This window comes from Stenella coeruleoalba (assembly GCF_951394435.1).
Source record: "Stenella coeruleoalba genome assembly, chromosome: 17".
Lineage (NCBI taxonomy): Eukaryota > Metazoa > Chordata > Mammalia > Artiodactyla > Delphinidae > Stenella > Stenella coeruleoalba.
Genome location: NC_137163.1, coordinates 55,934,522 through 55,956,905, shown reverse-complemented (window position 1 = coordinate 55,956,905; position 22,384 = coordinate 55,934,522).

Below are 22,384 nucleotides of genomic sequence, written 5' to 3'. Positions count from 1 at the left end.
GAACTGCCATTGGCTGTGAGGAGACAGCCTGAGGGGATGGGAGGAAGGAAATCCACAACTGGGAATGCTTATGAAGGAAACCTGGTCTGCCATAGAAGCAAGGCACCACTCTTGAGGGGCATGCAGGGGGTGGAGCCAACACTGCAGCCTCTTTCTCCCCACGTGCTGGCCCCTGCCCCACCAGGAGCTAGGAAAGGCCCTTTCCAGGGCTGGCCCTCCATGTGCCTCCTGCTGGGCACTAGGAAAGGTCCCTGCTGAGCCTGGCACACACGTGCCTGCTGCCAGGCACCAGGAAAAGTCCCTACCGGGGCTGACCTTCTTATGCCTGCCTCCTGGTACTAGGAAAGGTTCCCACTGTGGCTGGCCCTCACCTGCCTGCCGCCAGGCACTATGTAAGGCCACTGCCAGAGCTGATCCTCTCACAATCGTCGCTGGGTACTAGGAAAGGCTCCCACAAGAGCCGGATCTCTCACGCCCATGGTTGCCAGCTTCCCCACGAACATCCTCACTGGCAGGACTGGATCTCCTGTGGCCACTGAACCCCCTGTGCACCTGTCACTACTGGGGCTCCCACGACCCTGGCAGCCATACCACCTCTGTGCCCTACCCTCAATGGGGCAGACCCAAGTGCTCCAGGGCAGCCTTGGGAGCAAACCCCTTTGGGTGTCCCACATACAGAGGTTGGGCTAAGATCACAACTGAGCCCCAGGGGCAGGGCAACTAAGGAAGAAGAACAAAAATCTTTCCATGCAGCTGCACAAGCTGCAGATTAATTCCCCACGATTTAAACTTTGCATCTATGGAATGGACAACAAGTGTTCCCACAACTGAGACTGGTCTAGCTTTAACGGCTGTGGACTTTGGAGGCAAGTATATACAGGAGTTGAACCAATCTGAGCTGCCCCACAGTGCCCACAGTGGCCCTATCAGTGCCCTATCTAGAGGTATTGGAGGGCCTCCAGGGTAGGCAGAGGTTGGCTGTGGCTCACGGTGAGGTCAAGGACAATAATAGCTGCAACCCAAGGAAAATATTTTTTTAACATCTTTATTGGAATATATTGCTTTACAGTGTTGTGCTAGTTTCTGCTGTATAACAAAGTAAATCAGCTATATGTATACATATATCCCCATATCCCCTCCCTCTAGTGCCTCCCTCGCATCCTCCCTATTCCACCTCTCTAGGTGGTCACAAAGCACTGAGATGACCTCCCTGTGCTATGCAGCTGCTTCTATTATTACTATTATTTTTTATGTTCTGTTTTGTTCTGTTGTTGTTTTACTATTATTTGTTTAATTTTTATTTAAAAAATTTTAAATATAGTTTTTATTTTGTTATTTTTACTTTACTTTTCATTATTTCGTGTGTTTTCCTTGTTTTTGTTCTTTGTTCTGTTTTATTTTTAATCTTTTTTGATCATTTTTGGGTGTGTGTTTTATGTTTTCTTAGCTTTGTTTTTTAGTTTGCATTCTGCTTTTGTTTTGTTTCTTATTTTTTGTTTCCATTAGTTTTGTTTTTAACTGTTTGATTTCTCTTTGGGGTTCTTTTGTTTGGTTGTTCTCTTGTTTTTTTGTTTTCTTTGTTTTGGTTTCTTTTTTTGTATGTGTGTGTGTTTCTTTGTTAGTTCTTGTTTTTCTTTGGTTTTGTTTTTACAGTTTGGGTTTTATTTATCTGTTCCTTGGTCTTCTTTTTTCTTTATTTTTAAATTGTTGTTGTGGCTGTTTATTTTTGTCTTTGCTATTTGTCTTGGGTTTTGTTTGTCTTTTTTTTCTCCCCGCCCTTTTCTTTGCCACACTGTACAGCTTGTGGAGTCTTGGTTCCCTAGCTGGGGGTCAGGCCTGAACTTCTGGGGTGGGAGCACTGAGTCCAGGACACTGGACTGCCAGAGAATTCCCCACCTCAGGAAATATTAATTGGCAAGAGCTCTCCCAGAAGTCTCCATCTCGACTCCAAGACCTGGCTCCACCCAGCAACCAGCAGGCTCCAGTGCTTGACGCCTCATGCCAAACAACAAGCAAGACAGGAACACAAACCCATTCAGCAGCAGATAGCCTGCCTAAAATCATACTAAGCTCACAGACACCCCAAAAGGCACCACCTGACATGGCCCTGCCCATCAGAGGGAAAAGATCCAGCTCCACTCACCAGAGTGCAGGCACCAGTCCCTCCCACCAGGAAGCCTACACAAGCCAGTGGACCAACCTCACCCACTGAGGAAAGACACCAGAAGCAAGAGGAACAACGCCCCAGCAGCCTATGGAAAGGAGACCTCAAACACAGCAAGTTAGAGAAAATGAGAATACAGAAAAATATGTTACAGAGAGGAGCTAGGTAAAAACCCACAAGACCAAATAAATGAAGAGTAAATAGGCAATATACCTGAAAAAGAATTCAGAGTAATGAGAGTAAAGATGATCCAAAATCTCGAAAATAAAATGGAGGCACAGATCGAGAAAGTACAAGAAATGTTTAACAAGGACCTAGAAGAACTAAAGAGGAAACAAACAGTGATGAACCACACAACAACTGAAATTAAAAATACACAAGAAGGAATAAATAGCAGAATAATTGAAGCAGAAGAAGGGATCAGTGAGCTGGAAGATAGAATGGTGGAAATAACTGCTGCAGAGCAGAATAAAGAAAAAAGAATGAAAAGAAATGAGAACAGTCCCAGAGACCTCTGGAACAAGATTAAAACACAGCATTAGAATTATAGGGCTCCCAGAAAAAGAAGAGAAAGAGAAAAGTTCTGAGAAAATATTTGAAGAGATTATAGTTGAAAACTTCCCTAATACAGGAATAGCCACCCAAATCCAGGAAGCACAGAGAGTCCCATATGGGATAAACACAAGGAGAAACAATGCAAAACACATACTAATCAAACTAACAAAAATTAAATCAAAGAAAAAATATTAAAAGCAACAAGGGAAATGCAAAAAATAACCTAGGAGAGAATCTCCATTAGGTTATCAGCTGATTTTTCAGCAGAAACTCTGCAGGCCAGAAGGGAGTGGCAGAATATATATTTAAAGTGATGAAAGGGAAAATCCTACAACCAAGATTACTCTACTCAGCAAGAATCTCATTCTGATTAGACAGAGAAATTAAAACCTTTACAGACAAGCAAAAGTTAAGAGAATTTACACCACCAAATCAGATTTACAACAAATGCTAAAGGAACTTCTCCAGGGGGAAACACAAGAGGAGAAAAAAACCCACAGAAACCAACCCAAAACAATTAAGAAAATGATAATAGGAACATACATATCGATAATTACCTTAAATGTAAATGGATTAAGTGCTCCAATCAAAAGACATAGACTGGCTGAATAGATACAAAAATGAGACCCAGATATATGCTGTCTACAAGAGACCCACGTCAGACCTAGGGACACACAGATTGAAAGTGAGGGGGTGGAAAAAGATATTCCATGCAAATGGAAATCAAAAGAAAGCTGGAGTAACAATACTCATATCAGACAAAATAGACTTTAAAATAAAGACTGTTACAAGAGACAAGGAAGGACACTACATAATGATCAAGAGATCAATCCGAGAAGAAAATATATGAATTGTAAATATGTATGCACCCAACATAGGAGCACCTCAATACATAAGGGAAATGCTAACAGCCATAAAAGGGGAAATCAACAGTAACACAATAATAGTGGGGGGCTTTAACACCCACTTGCACCAATGGAGAGACCATCCAGACAGAAAATTAATAAGAAAATATAAGCCTTAAATGACACATTAAACCACATAGACTTAATTGATATTTATAGGACATTCCATCCAAAAGAAGTGAAATACACTTTATTCTCAACTGCACATGGAACATTCTCCAGGATACATCATATCTTGGGTCACAAATCTAGCCTCAGTAAATTTAAGAAAATTGAAATTGTATCAAGCATCTTTTCTGATCACAATGCTATGAGATTAGAAATAAATTACAGGAAAAAAAACTGTAAAAAACACAACACATGGAGGCTAGCAATATGCTACTAAATAACCAAGATCACTAAAGAAATCAAAGAGGAAGTCAAAAAATACCTAGAAACAAATGACAATGAAAACATGATGACACAAAACCTATGGGATGCAGCAAAAGCAGTTCTAAGAGGGAAGTTTATAGCAATATGATCACACCTCAAGAAACAAGAAAAATCTCAAATAAATAACCTAACCTTACACCTAAAGCTACTAGAAAAGGAAGAACAACAACAACAATAAAAACCCAATGTTAGTAGAAGGAAAGAAATCATGAAGATTAGAGCAGAAATAAATGAAATAGAAATGAAGAAAACAATAACAAAGATCAATAAAACTAAAAGCTGGTTCTTTGAGAAGATAAACAAAATTGATAAACATTTAGCCAGACTCATTGAGAAAAAAAGGGAGAGGACTCAAATCAATAAAATCAGAAATGAAAAAGGAGAAATTACAACTGACACTGCAGAAATACAAAGGATCATAAGAAACTACTACAAGCAACTATATGCTAATAAAATAGACAATGTGGAAGAAATAGACAAATTCTTAGAAAGGTACAACCTTCCAAGACTGAACCAGGAAGAAATAGAAAATATGAACAGGCCAATCACAAGTAATGAAATTGAAACTGTGATTAAAAATCTTCCAACAAACAAAAGTCCAGGACCAGATGGCTTCACAGGCAAATTCTATCAAACATTTAGAGAAGAGAAACACCTATCCTTCTCAAACTCTTCCAAAAAATTGCAGAGGGAGGAACACTCCCAAACTCATTCTATGAGGCCACCATCACCGTGATACAAAAACCAGACAAATATATCACAAAAAAAGAAAACTACAGGCCAATATTACTGATGAACATAGATGCAAAAATCTCCAACAAAATACTAGCAAGCAGAATCCAACAACACATTAAAAGGATCATACACTATGATCAAGTGGGATTTATCCCACAGATGCAAGGATTCTTCAGTATACGCAAATCAATCAATGTGATACACCATATTAACAAATTGAAGAATAAAAGCACATGATCATCTCAATAGGTGTAGAATAACCTTTCAACAAAATTCAACATGGGAACGTACCTCAACATAATAAAGACCATATATGACAAACCCACAGGAAACATCAGTGGTGAAAAACTGAAAGCATTTCCTCTAAGATCAGGAATAAGATAAGGGTGTCCACTCTCACCACTATTATTCAACATAGTCTTGGAAGTCCTAGCCACAGCAATCTGAGATGAAAAGGAAATAAAGAGAATTCAAATTGGAAACTAAGAAGTAAAACTGTCACTGTTTGCAGATAACATGATACTATACATAGAGAATCCTAAAGATCCCACCAGAAACCAACTAAAGCTAATCAATGAATTTAGTAAACTTGCAGAATACAAAACTAATACACAGAAATCTTTTGCATTCCTATACACCAACAATGAAAGATCAGAAAGAGAAATTAAGGAAACAATCCTATTTACCCCTGCAAAAAAAGAATACAACACCTAGGAATAAACCTAGCTAAGGAGGCAAAGACCTGTACACAGAAAAGTATAAGATACTGTTGAAAGAAATCAAAGATGACACAAACAGATGGAGAGATATACCATGTTCCTGGATTGGAAGAATCAATATTGTGAAAATGACTATAATACCCAAAGTAGTCTACAGATTCAATGTAATCCCTATCAAATTACCAATGACATTTTTCACAGAACTAGAACAGAAAATTTTACAATTTGTATGGAAACACAAAAGACCCCAAATAGCCAAAGCAATCTTGAGAAAGAAAAACAGAACTGGAGGAATCAGTCTCCCTGACTCCAGACTGTGGTACTGGAACAAAAATGAGAAATCAAGACAGTGACGTACTGGCACAACAACGGAAAAATAGACCAATGAAACAGGATAGAAAGCCAAGAGATAAACCCTCGCACATACGGTCACCTAATCTATGACAAAGGAGGCAAGAATATGCAATGGAGAAAAGACACTCTCTACAATAAGTGGTGCTGGGCTAACTAGACAGCTATATGTAAAAGAATGAAATTAGAATACTCCCTAACACCATACACAAAAATAAACTCAAAATGGATTAAAGACCTGAATGTAAGGCTACACACCATAAAACTCTTAGAAGAACACATAGGCAAAACACTCTTTGACATAAATCACAGCAAGATCTTTTTTGACCCAACTCCTAGAGTAATGAAAATAACAACAAAAATAATCAAATGAGCCTTAATTAAACTTAAAAGATTTTGCATAACAAAGGAAACCATAAACAAGATGAAAACACAACCCTCAGAATGGGAGAAAATATTTGCAAATGAAACAACAGACAAAGGATTAATCTCCAAAATATACTAACATCTCATGTAGCTCAATATCAAAAAACCAAACAACCAAGCCAAAAATGGGCAGAAGCCCTAAATAAACATTTCTCCAAAGAGGACATACAGATGGTCAACAAAGACACGAAAAGATGCTCAACATCACTAACTATTAGAGAAATGCAAATCAAAAGTACAATGAGGTATCACCTCATACCAGTCAGAATGGCCATCATTAAAAATCCTACAAACAATAAATGCTGGAGAGGGTGTGGAGAAAAGGGAACCCTCTTGCACTGTTGGTGGGAATGTAAATTAATACATCTACTACAGAGAACAGTATGGAATTTCCTTAAAAAACTAAAAATAGAACTACCCTATGACCCCACAATCCCACTCCTGGGCATATACCCGGAGAATACCATAATTCAAAAATATACATGCACCCCAGTGTTCATTGCCACACTATTTACAATAGCCAGGACATGGAAGCAACCTAAATGTCCGTCAGCAGAGCAATGGATAAAGATGTGGTACATATATACAATGGAATATTACTAGCCATAAAAAGGAATGAATTTGGGTCATTTGGGTCATTTATCCCATCAAATGGATTTAATAGGAAAAGAGATGATAGTCCAAACCCAACCACGATTTGAAAATTGGCAGTAAGTGAATATAAACCTAGCAAGATATTTTTACAAGCTTATTTATAGCATTGATTTATTAATGGGGAAGGCCAAATGAGCCCAAATCTTGTATATTTTACGTGAAACCCTGCATAATAACAATGCAGAGGGGGACCTTGCAAAGCCATTTACAATCCAACATCAAGAAAATTTTGAAATCAGATCACCAGAGGGCTCTGCCAAGAGCTAAGCTGGAGAGGGGCTTGGAGTAATAAAATGAAAATTACAATCAAGTAAGTAAGTTAAAGTTGCTTGAAGTTTCCTTCAAAGTCAACTTCAAAATTACCTGAGAAAGTAAAACTCCTTGTTGTAGAAGAAGATGGGTGAAGATTTCAGATGAGGAGTAGCCAATCTGATGCCTTATCATATGTCCCAGGTCTTTAATACTCACTACATAAATGAAACAATTTGTTAGGCAAGAATACAAAGTGATAAAACAATTATGTAGGACTTCCCTGGTGGTGCAGTGGTTGAGAGTCCACCTGCCGATGCAGGGGACACGGGTTCGTGCCCCGGTCTAGGAAGATCGCACATGCCGCGGAGAGGCTGGGCTCGTGAGCCATGGCCGCTGAGCCTGCGCGTCCAGAGCCTGTGCTCTGCAACGGGAGAGGCCACAACAGTGAGAGGCCCGCGTACCGGAAAAACAAACAAACAATTATGTAGATCATGGTACACTATTTCTGGTGATGATGTCTATAAAAACATGTAGATTTTTAATGGTAAATATTAATGGTAAAATAATTGTTGAACAACTTTTCAAGAATTTACCTGCCGGGTTTTACAAGAAGGAACACTATCGACTGGGGAAACAAATAGGTGAATATGGATGGAGCCGAATTTATGACAGTCACGACCAACGGAAAGTTAGCTGGCATCAAATTAATCAGGCGCTTGGCAGCAATGATATCATATGCTGAGAACTATGAACAATTAACTCAAATAATTGCGTGTAGATCATCTGTGTGTTCAATATGGTGATAGAAATGGTAAATATGGAAGCAGAGGACTGATTTAAATACTCTGTGAATTTTCATCTATATACAAAACATGAAAGATGAATATAAAGGATTGCTCTACTACACAGATTTTTCCTAGGCTTCACAAAGGCAGTGGTCAGAGGCTTCTAATTCATTGCTGAAGTTTGTTTCTGTGGAGGAAAAAAAATATAATGACAAAGATGTTAATTTATTTATATCCTTAATATTCTCCCAAGATTGAATGCTTAACCACCGCTGTGCAAAACTATGAGTATATTTACTGCAAAACACAATTGTTAGAGTGAAAATGAAGTTTGAGAATTTGACAGAGAAAGTCGATTTTAAGTACATACTACCAGTTGTTCAAGCCAGTATTAATGATAAAATTAAGAATCTTATTTTCACTAAAATGTCCTTTGGCAATAATTTTCCTGGAACAATAAAAGAGCCAAAGTTCAAATAACCTTTCAGTTCACCATATAAAAAAGATGGTTTGATGTCTCAATAAGATATATATAAGTATACAGAAATTTCCACCAAGAATAGCTCCAAAACTTTGTACCATACCACCTTTTGGGCAGCATTCTGAGTAGTTCTCTCAAGTGACCAAAGGGGCGAACCTGTTATTTGTCTCTGTACTTTTATGGAAGTCTGGATTAATGTAAAAACAATTACCTCAGTGGTGAATTTAAAATGTGGCTTGATCTCTTTATAATTCAACCTAACAATCATAAAGTGATAGATCCATCATAGAACAGCATCGACAAAGAACTATCAAACCAAGGTAAAAGATGATTAATTTTCCTAATGGAGAATAATAAAATATTGCTTTATATTAAAACAAATATAAATAAATTTTTGCAGTAGAACTAAACTAATGATGCTTAGTATGAAAGAAAGTACTTCAAATGAATATGTACTTGTGTTGAACTATTTCTGACTAAGCCCACAGATGCTGCTCCATCCTTACTTTTAATCGACCTTCGGGAGATATTTTTGTCAAAGCTTATGAAACATAAGTGCAGTAGATATATTGATAAATTTGGATAAATTAATATTCTATCTATGTTACTGACTAGCTCTGTGACTTTAGAAATATTTTTAAGTTCCCAGAATTCAAGTTTCTCATCTTCAAAAATAGATAATAACATCTAGTTCACGGAAATATTTTAATGATTATATAAAACAGTGATAGAAAAATGAAGAAGACTTGCTTCTTGTGCTTATCTGAAGTCAACTGCAGGAGACAAACATGGAGGTTAATAATGCCTATTTAATATGGTCAGTGAGGCATCTAAATGACTTCAAAACTCTCTGAGAGCACCCAAGTGAGATGGTTCAATTATTACTGGGATATAGGACAAGTTACACAGAGGGTGCAATACATAATAAAGGATGTGACCAGACAGGTTTAGTAAGAGTGTAAGTAACCCAGGGGAGTCCTAAAATGTGAATGGTGAGAGACCCTGATGTATCTTCTAAGAACTTCAACTTTACAGCATATGAAATAGAGGAAAAACAGAATATATTTCTTTTATTTATTTATTTAGCCAGTTAAATTAATTAATTTTTATTGGAGTATAGTTGCTTTACAATGTTGTGTTAGTTTCTAATGTACAGCAAAGTGTGTCAGCCATATGTATACATATATCCCTTCTTTTTTGGATTTCCTTCCCATTTAGGTCACCACAGAACACTGAGTAGAGTTCCCTGAACTATACACTAAGTTCTCATCAGTTATCTATTTTATACATAGTATCAATAGTGTATATATGTCAATCTCAATCTCCCAATTCATCCCACCTCCCTTCTTTCCCCCACTTGGCGTCCATACATTTGTTCTCTATGCCTGAGTCTCTATTACTGCTTTGCAAATAAGATCATCTATACCATTTTTCTAGATTCCACACATATGTGTTAATGTATAATAATTGTTTTTCTCTTTCTGACTTACTTCACTCTGTATGACAGTCTCTGGGTCCATCCAAATTTTAGGGATAAAACCAGAGAATGATCGAATTTATCTCAGTATCATGAATATCTCCAAGTCCTAAGCTATTTTTAGTGTTGTACAGTTCTTTTTTAAAATAATTAACAAAGTTATTAACCTTTCTGTGGACTTGTTGAGTTATTATACAATAAGCTCATTTCCTCTAGTGAACCACTGGCATTAGAATAATGTGTTCTCCAAGCCATGGTTCTTTTACTTTAAATACACCTTAAATATTGATACCTTTGATTTTCTCATAAGATTAAGGTACCACATTTTATAGTCTTTCATTATACTTGTAAATATTCTATTAATGTGTTTTGATAGAAAAGCATGGGTAGATAGTTCAGCATGGAAAAAATAGAATTCTGCTAATATGTGCACAAATAGGACAAAACCTTATGTCATCCAATTGTCAGCCTTCATACCCCAGTCTCTCCTCACTCCCCCAAACTTCCACAAGTCATTTTGCCTTTAGTGTTTATTGGGAGATGAGGGATCTTGACTCACCTTTAATTGGGAAAGTCATTCCCATCAAAGTGATTTCTCTGGAATCCTTCATAGCCCTGCCTTGGGTCCCCACTGACCTCTGTGCTGTCTGTTGCTGGATATTCCTGGATATCCCCTCAACAGGATGCTCCTTACTTCACAGCAGAGCTAATAGAGAGGTTTGGACTTCCCTATATTGCCTTCTCCCTTTATTTTCCCCTAACACTTTCAATAAATTAGTGCATATTTGTCAGACTTCACTAAAGTGTTTGAGGGTTTCTGGAGTAATGAGAAGGCAAATACTTTCAGATATAGCTTCCTATGACTGCCTCATTGATGCAAAGGAATGCACTTTTCTAATGGGCTGCCCTGAGTCTGATCTGCAGGTCTTATCTTTGCTCTCCAGACTTCAGGGCATCCTGATTTCTGTGGCATGAATCTCCATTATTTTAAAAGAAGACCCATGAGGCAAATGTTCCAAAGTAGGACATAACACAAATGTTCAGCTATATAGTCTATTTTAACCTGAGTAATATTTTCAGTAGGACAATCTTCATTATAGGCTTTGGTACACTGAACTCAAGAAAACTGGACCCTATAAATTGCAATATAGTGATATTTCATATGTTGATATTGTTTTCATGGTAGGAAATGTTTGCTAGCTTACTATAAATTTTAGTAAATCAAATGTTTTGAATATGCTGGAGATGTTTAATACTCAAAGGACTGGTATGATAAATCATTTTGTAAGACAAATAACCAATTTGTAATCAATCTTACTGTGTAGTTTTGGTTTACATATGTCATCTTAAAGTTGGCACTTACATGTATACAATTTTCTGGCTTGTAGTTTGTCAAATACTGGGTATATTGTGTTACTATAAAATAAAATAAAATCTCAATACAAGTCAGAGTTTTTTCCAATTTTGTGAAATAATGTTTATTCTAAATGGTTATGGGAGTGTGTGTGTGTGTCTGTGTGTGTGTAGGGGAACACTGGAATTACTAGTAGACTAAATATTACCTTCCATCAATTATTCTCATTACATTGAGTTCTTGGGCTGTGATTATTTATGAGGCATCCCATGAAAGAAGTGGAGGAGCACCATGAATCTCAGATCAAATATCCATCTTCCTTCTCTGTCCACAAACCTTACTTGTGTGAGGTCCTGGCTTTGGGGACTGAAGGGCTAGGAAAGAGTACGAAAGAGTGAGAGGACATCAGTGGCCGAGAAAGAGCTCTTTCAAAGGAAGAAAGCATTAGCTTAGCAACTGAGATGTATGAGGGTCCAGTCAAGAAACAGCAAACTCCCTAGGCATTTCAAACAGATCTTCATACCAAAAATGGTCACATAGATGATGAAGATCTAAGAAGCCAATCAAGAGATGGCAAGTCAGTCAAGATATTAGCAACAGGAGAAAATCATTTCCAGCTACGCCTGGGGGAAAGCAGGAGAAAATGTTGTTACCAGCGCTCCCAAACCTGAGCATCTAGATGGGACAGCCACGGTGAGGGATGTCCTATGGGATCGGGGTCTTTAAAAGGATGAGCTGTTTTGAGTGGGCTGGGGCCATGGGGAGATATAGAAATGCCACTCTAGGCTATGGGAAGGAGGGCATCAGTGGAAATAAGATTGTTTCTCACTTCCTCTCACCCTACAATCTATTACTTTTCCTTCCATTAGCCAAACCTAGGTGGAAATCAGTTGGCCAGGGTGTCTGGGTCACTTATGGGGTTAGTTCCTCTGATACAGGGAACAGAGCAATGAAGGGCAGAGAATAGATTTGAGAGTAAACAGAAGAATGACCAGAACATGTGATATTAACATTTTTTATTTCTGCTTGGAAATCAAACATCACAGAGATGCAGATGCTTTGTTTGGTTAAGGGGAAACAAATGTAGTAAGAGAACATATGGGGATATGGGAATTGCCAAATGTCTCCAGAGAGTGGATCTAGAAAATGAGTGGTTTGTATCCAAGCCACTGAAACAGAGTGAACCCTAGTGGAGCTATGGAAAAAAATTTGGACTGGGAATGAAATGGAATGTCTAGAATTAACTTAGCATCACCCTAGTTATTTTTTCTTGAACAAATCTTTAACATTTTGGCATCAATTCCATCCATCCTTGGGCCCACAGGGTAAAGGGTGGTGGCTTTCAGTGTTTTTAAACAGTGAAATCCCTTGAAAGCATCATTTCTTGTTAATGGCTCAGGTTTCTCTCTTCCTTCCCTTAGACTCCTTTTGTTCCTCCCTTCTTCTTTTCCTTTTTCCCTGCTAATGTGCACTTAGAGTCTAATATTTATAAGCTATAAAAGTTTAAATAAAATATCCTCTAAAATATTTCATGGAAGAGTCATATATTTATCAGAAAGTGAATACGCAGAAAATGAAAGCAGTAATAGGATTTATGCATACTTCATTACTGAAAATTTGGCTTAAAAAGGTAGTGATTAGGTTAAGAGCGTAGCAACTATTTCTGGGCTTGTATTGCAAAAACCGAGCTGCTAATGAATAATAACCTTTCTTGAAATTTCATGCTAGAGCTTCATTCTTCTAACCTATTGATTTTTATCATCAATGAAATATAAGTGGTATCGGACACCAGTACCGTATTCCACCAAAGCTGATCAAATACAGTTTTTCGTTCATTTGGATATGCAAGGGAGAATGAAGTGGGGTACCCCACTGGAAAGATGGAATAGATAAAGCACAAAACGGAAGTCCTGGGATTTGAAAGAAATCTTTGTGTATTTCAAAATTCACAGCCAGGGAAAGGATGATTTTAATTTGGGAGAGGGAGGTTGAAGGTGGATATCTTTGTTCTCTCCTCTTTCAACCAACTCTCTACATGTTTTGTCTCTAGACCCGGCAAACACAAATGCTTGGATGAGCTTCTAAGTAGAAATAAAAATGATAATTTTATTTCTTTTTTTGCTATGCAGTCATAATAGGTGGATTTTCATTAAACATGGGAAGATAAAAAATGGCAAATGCACTTTCCCTGAACTCTCTCAATGTTCTATAAACTGTTCAATTAACTGTACTTGTCACTGTCCATATTTTTTCCCATACTCTCTGGACTGAGGTCTCTCTTGTGTCTTGGTCAACATTAAAAAAAGAGGCAATTTATTATTTTTTACTGAACTGGGAATAGCTGGGTAAATAAATACTGCTACTAATCATTCCATTTGCTTCATGACCTGTTGCTTAAACTTCTAAGGAACCATAACACAGTAGGGACTAAAACTATCTTAAAAGAAAAGTCAGCTAGTAGATAATAAGAATAAAACTTGATTTTTCCCATGCCTCTGTGCACCATATCCAGCCTCCACAAAACAGCCAAGCAAGTAATTCCATCCCACATACCACATAGGGAAAAAAGAATAATAATAAAATTTTCAAAGGAGGATAAAGAGCTGGTTTAAGAATCTGAGGTATTTCACATAGAGAAATTTGGGTGCGAATCCCAGCTCTGTAATATAAGAGTTATGTGACCAGGGGCAAGTTATTTTCTCTCTCTAGACCTTAGTTTCCTCATTTGTAAAATGGGGATAATAATACTTAACTCACAGGTTATTGTAAGGATTGAGATGCTGAATAAAAACCACCAAGAATAGTAAGTGATGCAGGGTAACAGCTCAGTAGCTCAGTACTGCTGTTATCAATGGAACTGAAGCAAGAAACTTTTCTGTCATTGTTATAGTTAAGGGATTATTTGCCATAAGACAGCAAAAGTCAAAATAGTGATTTCTCTTTTTATTTCAGAAAATGTGGGTCTAGCTCTGTTTCTATTAAGAGGGAAGTGTGTGTGTGTCAGGGCGGGGTGTGTGTGTGAAAGAGATTGAGAGAGAGCGGTGGGGGGATATACTGGCACAGTGGGTGGTGATGTTGCTGCTTGGGTGTACTTAAACTGATTGCTTTAAAACATTACTTAGTGGCAATTTAAGGGAAAGAGCAATTGATTTGGAATAAGAAAACTTAGGTTTATGTCTCAGCACTGCCAAATATTGATTGTATTAAATACTTGATTCTTGTAGGTACTCAGCAAATGTTTATTAGGATTAAGGACAAATGATTTCTTAGTCCCTGAATATTGGGGTTGTATATAAATGCAATAGGCTGCACTATTTGCTTCTTTTAAATATCTTGAAAGAGTGATGAGAACTTGAAAGCAAACTTAGTTAGAGTAAGTGTCCATGACTGTGGAACAGATTGAACCTGCTAGAAATGTTACATCTTCCAAAATGTTTTCTTTGCTGACTGGGAGCCACTAATAGGGACCTCATTATTACTGAATAATTTATCCAGGTCAGCGATTATCACTTTTTTGTCTTGGGACACTTTTATAATTTTAAAAATGACTGGGGGTTCCAGAGAACTCTTGTTTAATGTGAGTTATATCTATTGATATTGCTGTATAAAAATTTTAAACAGAAATTTACAACTATAATAATCAGACATTATTATAATAATTATAATAATAATAATTACAGGTTAACATAAAGAATATTTTCATGAAAAAGAACTACATTTTCCAAAACAAAAAAGATTAGTGAGAAGAGTTAAATCCCCAACCCCTTCATTTTTGCAAATCTGATTAATGTCTGGCTTAACAGAAGGCACCTAGATTCTCTGACCTGTTTCTGCATTTGGTCTGTTGAGATGGCATCTATCATGTAGCTTCTGGAAAACACAATATACTTGTCAAATAATGAGAGTGAAAAAAGCAATGGATATCTTAGATTTGTTGTGAAATAAATCTTGACCTGTCTCCTGAAAAGATCTCAGGGACTCTCACACTTTGAGAACCATTGATATTGGTTAACCATTGTTTCTTTCAGCTGTCTTCTTTTAAATTCACACTCAGAAAGGACTCTACAGTTACTCAACACCATAGGATGAATTGATTAAATTATTGAATTCTGAGTGGGAGAGAGAGCAAGAATGAGAACAATGTAGACTTGAAAGGAATGTGGCTTGATAAATATGGGAAATGAGAGGTAATGAATCCCAATATCAATTACATTTTGCAGTTTGTAAATTGGCACCTTTACTTAACAGCTGCTTAAATTTGGACCAGTTATTTAATCTTTCTAAGTCTCAGGTTGTCCATCTAAAAAATAGGGATAATAATATTTAATTCATGGTGTTATTGTGATGATTAAATAAGATAATATTTGTGAAACACTTAGCTTACTGCCTGACACATAGTAAGTGGCTCACTATTAAGCTATTATTTGTATTGTTATTTTTATCCAGGATTTGACCTGCTTGTAAACATATGTAAATTCTCTCTTCAGGGTTACATGTCTGTGCTGCATTAAATATCTTTGTACAAAAGATTTCCATATTTACAATAATGTTCTTACGTTAGAATCCTATATGCTGGGGCAAAGTGAGGGTAGCATCGACATATATACACTAATGAATGTAAAATAGCTAGTGGGAAGCAGCAGCATAGGACAGGGAGATCAGCTTGGTGCTTTGCGATGACCTAGAGGGGTGGGATAGGGAGGATGGGAGGGAGGCTCAAGAGAGAGGGTATATGGGGACATATGTATGCATATGGCTGATTCACTTTGGTGTACAACAGAAACTAACACAGTATTGTGAAGCAATTATACTCCAATAAAGATCTATTAAAAAATCCTATTGGAATTACTGACTCAATAAAATTTTTAAGGCTTTGAATTTATGTGGGGAAATTACTTTCCAAAGGGCTATATCATTACCACTCCTATGAGGAATGTATGAGTGTTCAATAATTTTATGTAGATTCTGAGCCCTGGGATACAGCAGTAAGAAAAATAGAAGAGCTGTATCCTTTGCTGTAGCAGGTAATATAATTTAAATTTTACCAATTGTATAGGTAAGAATTGTAATGTCTATTGAGTACAAACCGTCAACATAAACACTTTGGAGATACAGGTATGGTCTTTTGTATAGACAAGATTTTCCCTAGTGTCTCAGATAGCATTTAATAAAAGTAAATTTAATATATCTTCCTGAACTAAACCGTAGTATTAATGATTTGGTTTTGTTTTGGCTAGTAGACCTTTAAAAGCATTCAGAGTATACTTTATCAACTTATTTATTTTCCATACAGGAGCTAACACTTGGGTAATACATTCTAAGGGCTCTAAATTTATCCTGTTTTTAAATCCTGGTAGAGATAAAGCAAGAATGAGGGCAATGTGGAAGAGAGAATTGAGGTAATTAGATTGGTTGAAATTCCAGGATAGACATCATGAGACAGGCTCTCAGCTATGACTGTGGTAGTAAGAATATGGAAGAGGGGTTCAAATCGTGTTATGGGCTAAAATGTATTACTTCCCAAATTCATGTGTTGAAGTCCTAAACCCTGGTATCTCAGAATGTGACTGTATTTGGAGATAGGGTTTTTAAAGAGGTAATTAAAAGTAAATGAAGTCATGGGGGTGGGCCCTAATCCGATATGACCTATGTCCATATAAGAAAAGGAGTTAGGACACAGACACATGGAGGCAAGACCATGTGAAGACATTGGAAGAAAATGGCTATCTACAAGAAAGTAGTTAAGCCCTAACAGGGAGAAACCCAGAGATGGGAATTTTCGTCTGCTCCCTGTAAAATTAATAACCAGAAATCTCAAACTGAGTTGGAAGACCAGAAGGGAGAGCTCCCACACCGTGTGATGAGAGCAGAGCCCAACAGGAAGAAGAAAAGCTCCTTTCCCTGGCAAGGACTCAGCCAAAAAAGCTATGGACTCTTTGTTTATTGTAGCCCTCCCAACTTCCTTGTTCTTCTTATAAAAGTGCTCTCCTTCCCTTGCTATATGGGGATTGCACATGGCTCACCATGGTTGCAGACCCTGAATTGCAATTCTCTGCTGGCCCCAAATAAACCCAACTTTGCTGGAGAAATATCTGACAGTCTATTTGTTTTCAGTCAACATCCCTTTGTGCTGTGCCCTGGGGGAATAGCCACAGCAAAGGACTGTTTGCTTCTTAGCCACTGCTTCTGTGTTTGCTATAGTCTTGTGGGACTCAGGAATGCTGAGCCCTGTTGATTATCAGAGATAGGTGATTCAGTGGTCCATCCCTCAGGCAGCAGCCTCAAAAGTTGGGGCTCTACATGTGTGAACCAGTTTTTTCCAGGGAGAAAAAACTGGCAGCTTTTTTTTTTTTTAATTGGAGTAAGCTAGAGGAAGAAGGCAAGGGAAGTATCCACCAGAGCTCCCAGGTTCTGGGGAGAGTGCAGTCAACCTTGGCATGTGCAATTAGAAGTCAGACCCTTAGGCAGCAGCTTGTAAAATTTGCAATCAATTACCTTCTAGAAAGGAACTTGGAGATGAGGATTTTTGCTTGCCCCCTTTGTGCTGGTCCCTGTGGGGACAGCTCCATTAAGCACTCAAAGGTCTATTAATAACTTCTCCTTGGAACTTCCCTGATTGTTCAGTGGTTAAGACTCCATGCTTCTAATGCAGGGTGTTTGGGGAAATAAGATCCCACATGCAGCGTGGCTAAAAATAATAACAACAACCTCTCTTTTGTTTGCTATAGTTCCCATGGGACTTGTGTACACAAGCCTCTCTGGCTTTCAGAGTTGGGTGTTTGGGGGTCCTTCCCTCAGGTGGGGCAGTTGATGTTGGGGCATTAGGTGTGTGGTCCAAACACTTCTCTCCTCAGGAAAAGTCGGGAGTTGGGTGTTCCATCCTGATTGTATGGGGCTATCCAGGTGTTGGCCAGAGGTTATTCCATACGTAAGAGTTCCTCAGCTAATTTCTGGATTTCTCTCAGAGGGAATTGCTCCATATGTGGCTGTACACTTGGAGTGTACATGGGAGGGGGAAAGTCAGAATCTTCTTATGTTGCCATCTTGGTTCAGAGTCCCATCTGTGTTTGTTTGAGTGAACTCTGACTCAGGTTTGTGCTTGACTGTCTGGGTGGATGATAACACTGTCGAACATGTAACTAGGAGGACATCTCTTTGAGCATGTAGTTGTGAAACCACTAGGTGGGGTTTCATGGGGGACTCCAAGAAGCTCCTGTTCTTTATGTCTTAGTGCAGGAAGAACTCAGTGAGAGACACAGTGATAGATAAGAAGTGATTTATTAGAATAGGATGCTTTTGAAGCTTATAAGCAAGCAGGTGAGAGGGTGCTGAGCCCCAAGAACTTAATGGGCTATAGTTTTATAATCAAAGGAGTAGTGGGAAGGGGGAAGAGACCACCTTCTTCCTCATTCTTGAGTGGACATCAAGATTCCATCATCAACTCCTCCTCCAGGTTGGGCAGGGGAGTTTTCTTGTTCCTACATGGTCAAGCCAGGACTGTCATGGCACTATGGAAAATTATTTCAGGTCTCAGTACAATGAGGCTCTTTCACTTTGAAATGTCACCTTTCCATAAATTATTACTTTTTATGTTTGCAGAGAGCATGTCCTAGGGGTCATTAACTTACTGAACTCACTGGCAGGATGTGCATCTCATGCCACCATTGTTTTATTGCTTTGGGGCATATCTCATGCTTCTGTTGCATGTTTTTTTTGCTAAGCAAGCCTGCTTCGTTTTGTGGTTAAAACCTGCATTTTTAGGTCATCATTAACTTAAAGGGGTCTGCCATACTGTTTTTTATTTACAATCCTCTAGTGGAATTAACTATTTAATCACCTACTTTGTCCCTTTACTCTGTCCATATCAGTTGTTAGCATAAAGTATGGACTTAAGCCATTCTTTACATTAAAATGTTTCATTAACTAGTTGTTTACAGCACTTGCTCATTCTCACAAGCATCAAAAATTTTATTTGGTCATTTATTTTACAAATGATGTTTCATTTCCCTTTAAAAAATTTAAGTTCACAACCGAAAGGTATTCTTACAGGATAACTTTTGCTCTTGTTAGCTTTTTTCTGCTAAACTCATTTTTGCAAGTGTTGCAAGCTGATTTGGAATAAATTAAAACTTCTTTGAGTTAGGTTTTATTAAAGTTATAGAACTATGGATAATTAAGTCATGAACAATAAAGTACATGAGATTCTAGAGGAGAAAAAAAATCAATACATGCAAACATGATTGTTGTTTCTCCTAGAGATACTAAATTCTGGACTGCAAAGACCGCATGTTGTGCACTAAATCTGGAGCTTCTGGTTTAGCTAGCACCCAATAGCAGAGAGACCATAAACAAAGTTAATTTAGGTGATGACTTCAATGTAATAATGTCTTTCTCTTGTGTTTCTGACTTTCTGAACATGGATACCAGATTTTCAAGTATTTTCTTTTTAAAGGAGACTATGCCGACTAAAAAAATACATTCACAACCTAAAAGTTGAGAGTTATGTTTAGTTTGGCCAGAATCTTTAGGACTTCAGGCCCAGGAGGCAGCATCTCAAGTAACCTTGAGAAAACTGCTCCAAGGGGGTGAGTGGGGAGCTAGAATATATAGGAGTTTTGCAACAAAGGTCAGGTAGTTGGAACATCAAAAAATTATTGTTAATTAAAGAAAACTGGAAATCCCAAGTTAAGGAATTTAGCGCTTTTCTATGTATGGGAAGATACAAGAGTTTAGGCTCACAAAAATCATTCCTTTGATATGTACCTCAGCTATCTGGGGCCAGTATCCTTTGTTATTACATCCTGCATTCCCTCAGGGCTCACCAGCTCGCCTTTGGTGGTGGCTGCATGGCTGCAATCCCTGATGACTATGACATCCTGTTTACTGATATGGCAAGCAAATATTCCATTTATCAACTACTATTCATATCACTAGTTTCTTTTCTTTATCAAATCAAGTATAAAAATATTTAATGGTAATTTGGAATTCAGCAAAGAAGTTAAATGGGAAATACTACTTTTCTGAAAAAAAGTTTTTAAGGAAGGATTTTTTTCTGAAATATTTGATTATTTTATACTGTTTAACCATTGATTTATTAGTTTATTACTAAGAACTTTTGATGCTGAAACTCAGCTTCTCTGTACACTGGTGCCAAATTGAATCTTGGAGACACAGTTTTTGGTGAAGTAGAGTTTTATTACTTTGTCAGGCAAAGGGGGACACAGTGGGCTCCTGTCTCAAAAATGTAGGTATCCCAACTTGGAGAGGATAGTGAGAAGTTTTATAGTAATTGTTCAAAGAGGGCATGATCAGCTTGTGGACATTCTTCTGACTGGTTGGTGGTGAAGTAAGTAGGAGTCAGCATCATCAACCTTCAGTTTCCAACTGGTCTGGGGTCTACATGCTTGTGGGCAGCATACCACTGTTAATCGTTAACTTCTCCCACCTGGAGGGGGTTTCAGTATCTGCAAAAGAGCTCGAAGATATTGCTATGTGTATCCCTTGATGGGGAATGAGGACCTTGCCCCAAGGCTGCACTATTGTTTTTCTTGACTGTTTGCTTCTCCCTGGTGTAACATCCCCTCCCTTCTCTAATTAACAACTACTTGAATCTGCCCTTTGGAACTCAGGGAAGGTCATGGAGGCTGAATGAAGGCTATTTCTTGTAATCAATGAAATGGAGGACACAGAAAGTCTTTGTGCCCAGGAGCCCCATAGGGCTGTGCTTGGTCTCACTCTCTTCCTTTTCATCTCTCTCCCCCCTCATTATTTTGCATTTGCCTTGCTATTCATTCTTTTGCTAATCTATTTCGAGCCATGAAAGCAATGTTTCTGTGTTGATAGCATGTGTTGTACCTAGAGCTGTTTTACCATATGTCTACTTCCTACATTCAAAATGCCTTTGTTATTTTGAGTTAATTATTAATTTCTGAGCTTATGTTACTGTATAGACCTATTTTGATCTCACTTTATTATTCTTCATTGACTATAGATGGCTTTTCCTTCACAAGGATCAAATCTTTCCTGAATAGATATAGAAGAGAAAATACTAAAATGATAACAAGAATAAAACTATTTTAGCTTGGCTAATTCTGACAATAGGAGATGTTGTCATAAACAAAACATTAGAAATTGGAAATACCTGTGGATTTTTCATGTTTTAAGGAGATTCTAGGATGTGAAGAAAAGAAGACTCTGTTGCTGAAAGCAAATTAGTATCATTAATTAAGTCAACGGTTATTTATGGGACATTTACTCTACATCAGTCCATGTTGATGATGTCCCCTGAACAAAAGGGGACAGGTTTTGATCATCTGGATTAGGTTCATGCTTGTGGGGAAACAGAGAGATAATCAATAATAAATTGATAATTAATAAATAAATACTAATTTTAAAATAGATAGTGGTAAGTTTTAAAAAGAAAATTTTAATGGGATGATGTGATAGAAAGGGTCTTTGTGGTCACTTTCCTGAGGAGGCTAGGAAATAACTTTTCAAAAAAGTAACATTTAAGCATGGAATTGACTGACCAGAAGACAACTATGCAGTGATCTGTGGAAGAACATTTTGAGAGAAGAGAACAGTTTAGTGAAAAGGCCCTAAGTCTGAGGAGGACTTTGGTGCATATGAAGAGCCAAGAAAAGGTCAGTATGTCAGGAGAGAAGTAGATAGCAGGTGGGAATTTTGGGAGGTGATGTAGAAAGAAGATAAGTCTTGTAGGGCTTTGCAAGTATGACTCATAAACCAAATAAGTTTGTAAGTGAGGAGTAGCATTATTTTATTTAATTTATGTTTTCTGACTGCCAAGTGAAGAATACACTAGAAGGGGCCACAAGTAAACCTAGGGAGCCTAGTTTGGAGTCTGTTGCATTGGGCAAACAATGTATGGTTATTCCTCAGACTAGAGTGATAGCAGAAGTGCAGGGATTTGAAATATAATTTCAAAGTAGAGTAGACAAGGCTTGCTGAAAGATTGATAAGGGTATTGAGGGAAAGAGAAGCACAGAAAACATGTCTTGAGTAACTAGGGGAGTGGTGGTGTTATTTTCTCAGATGTAGATGACTGGCAGCAGCCTATCACCTACCCATTCTTCC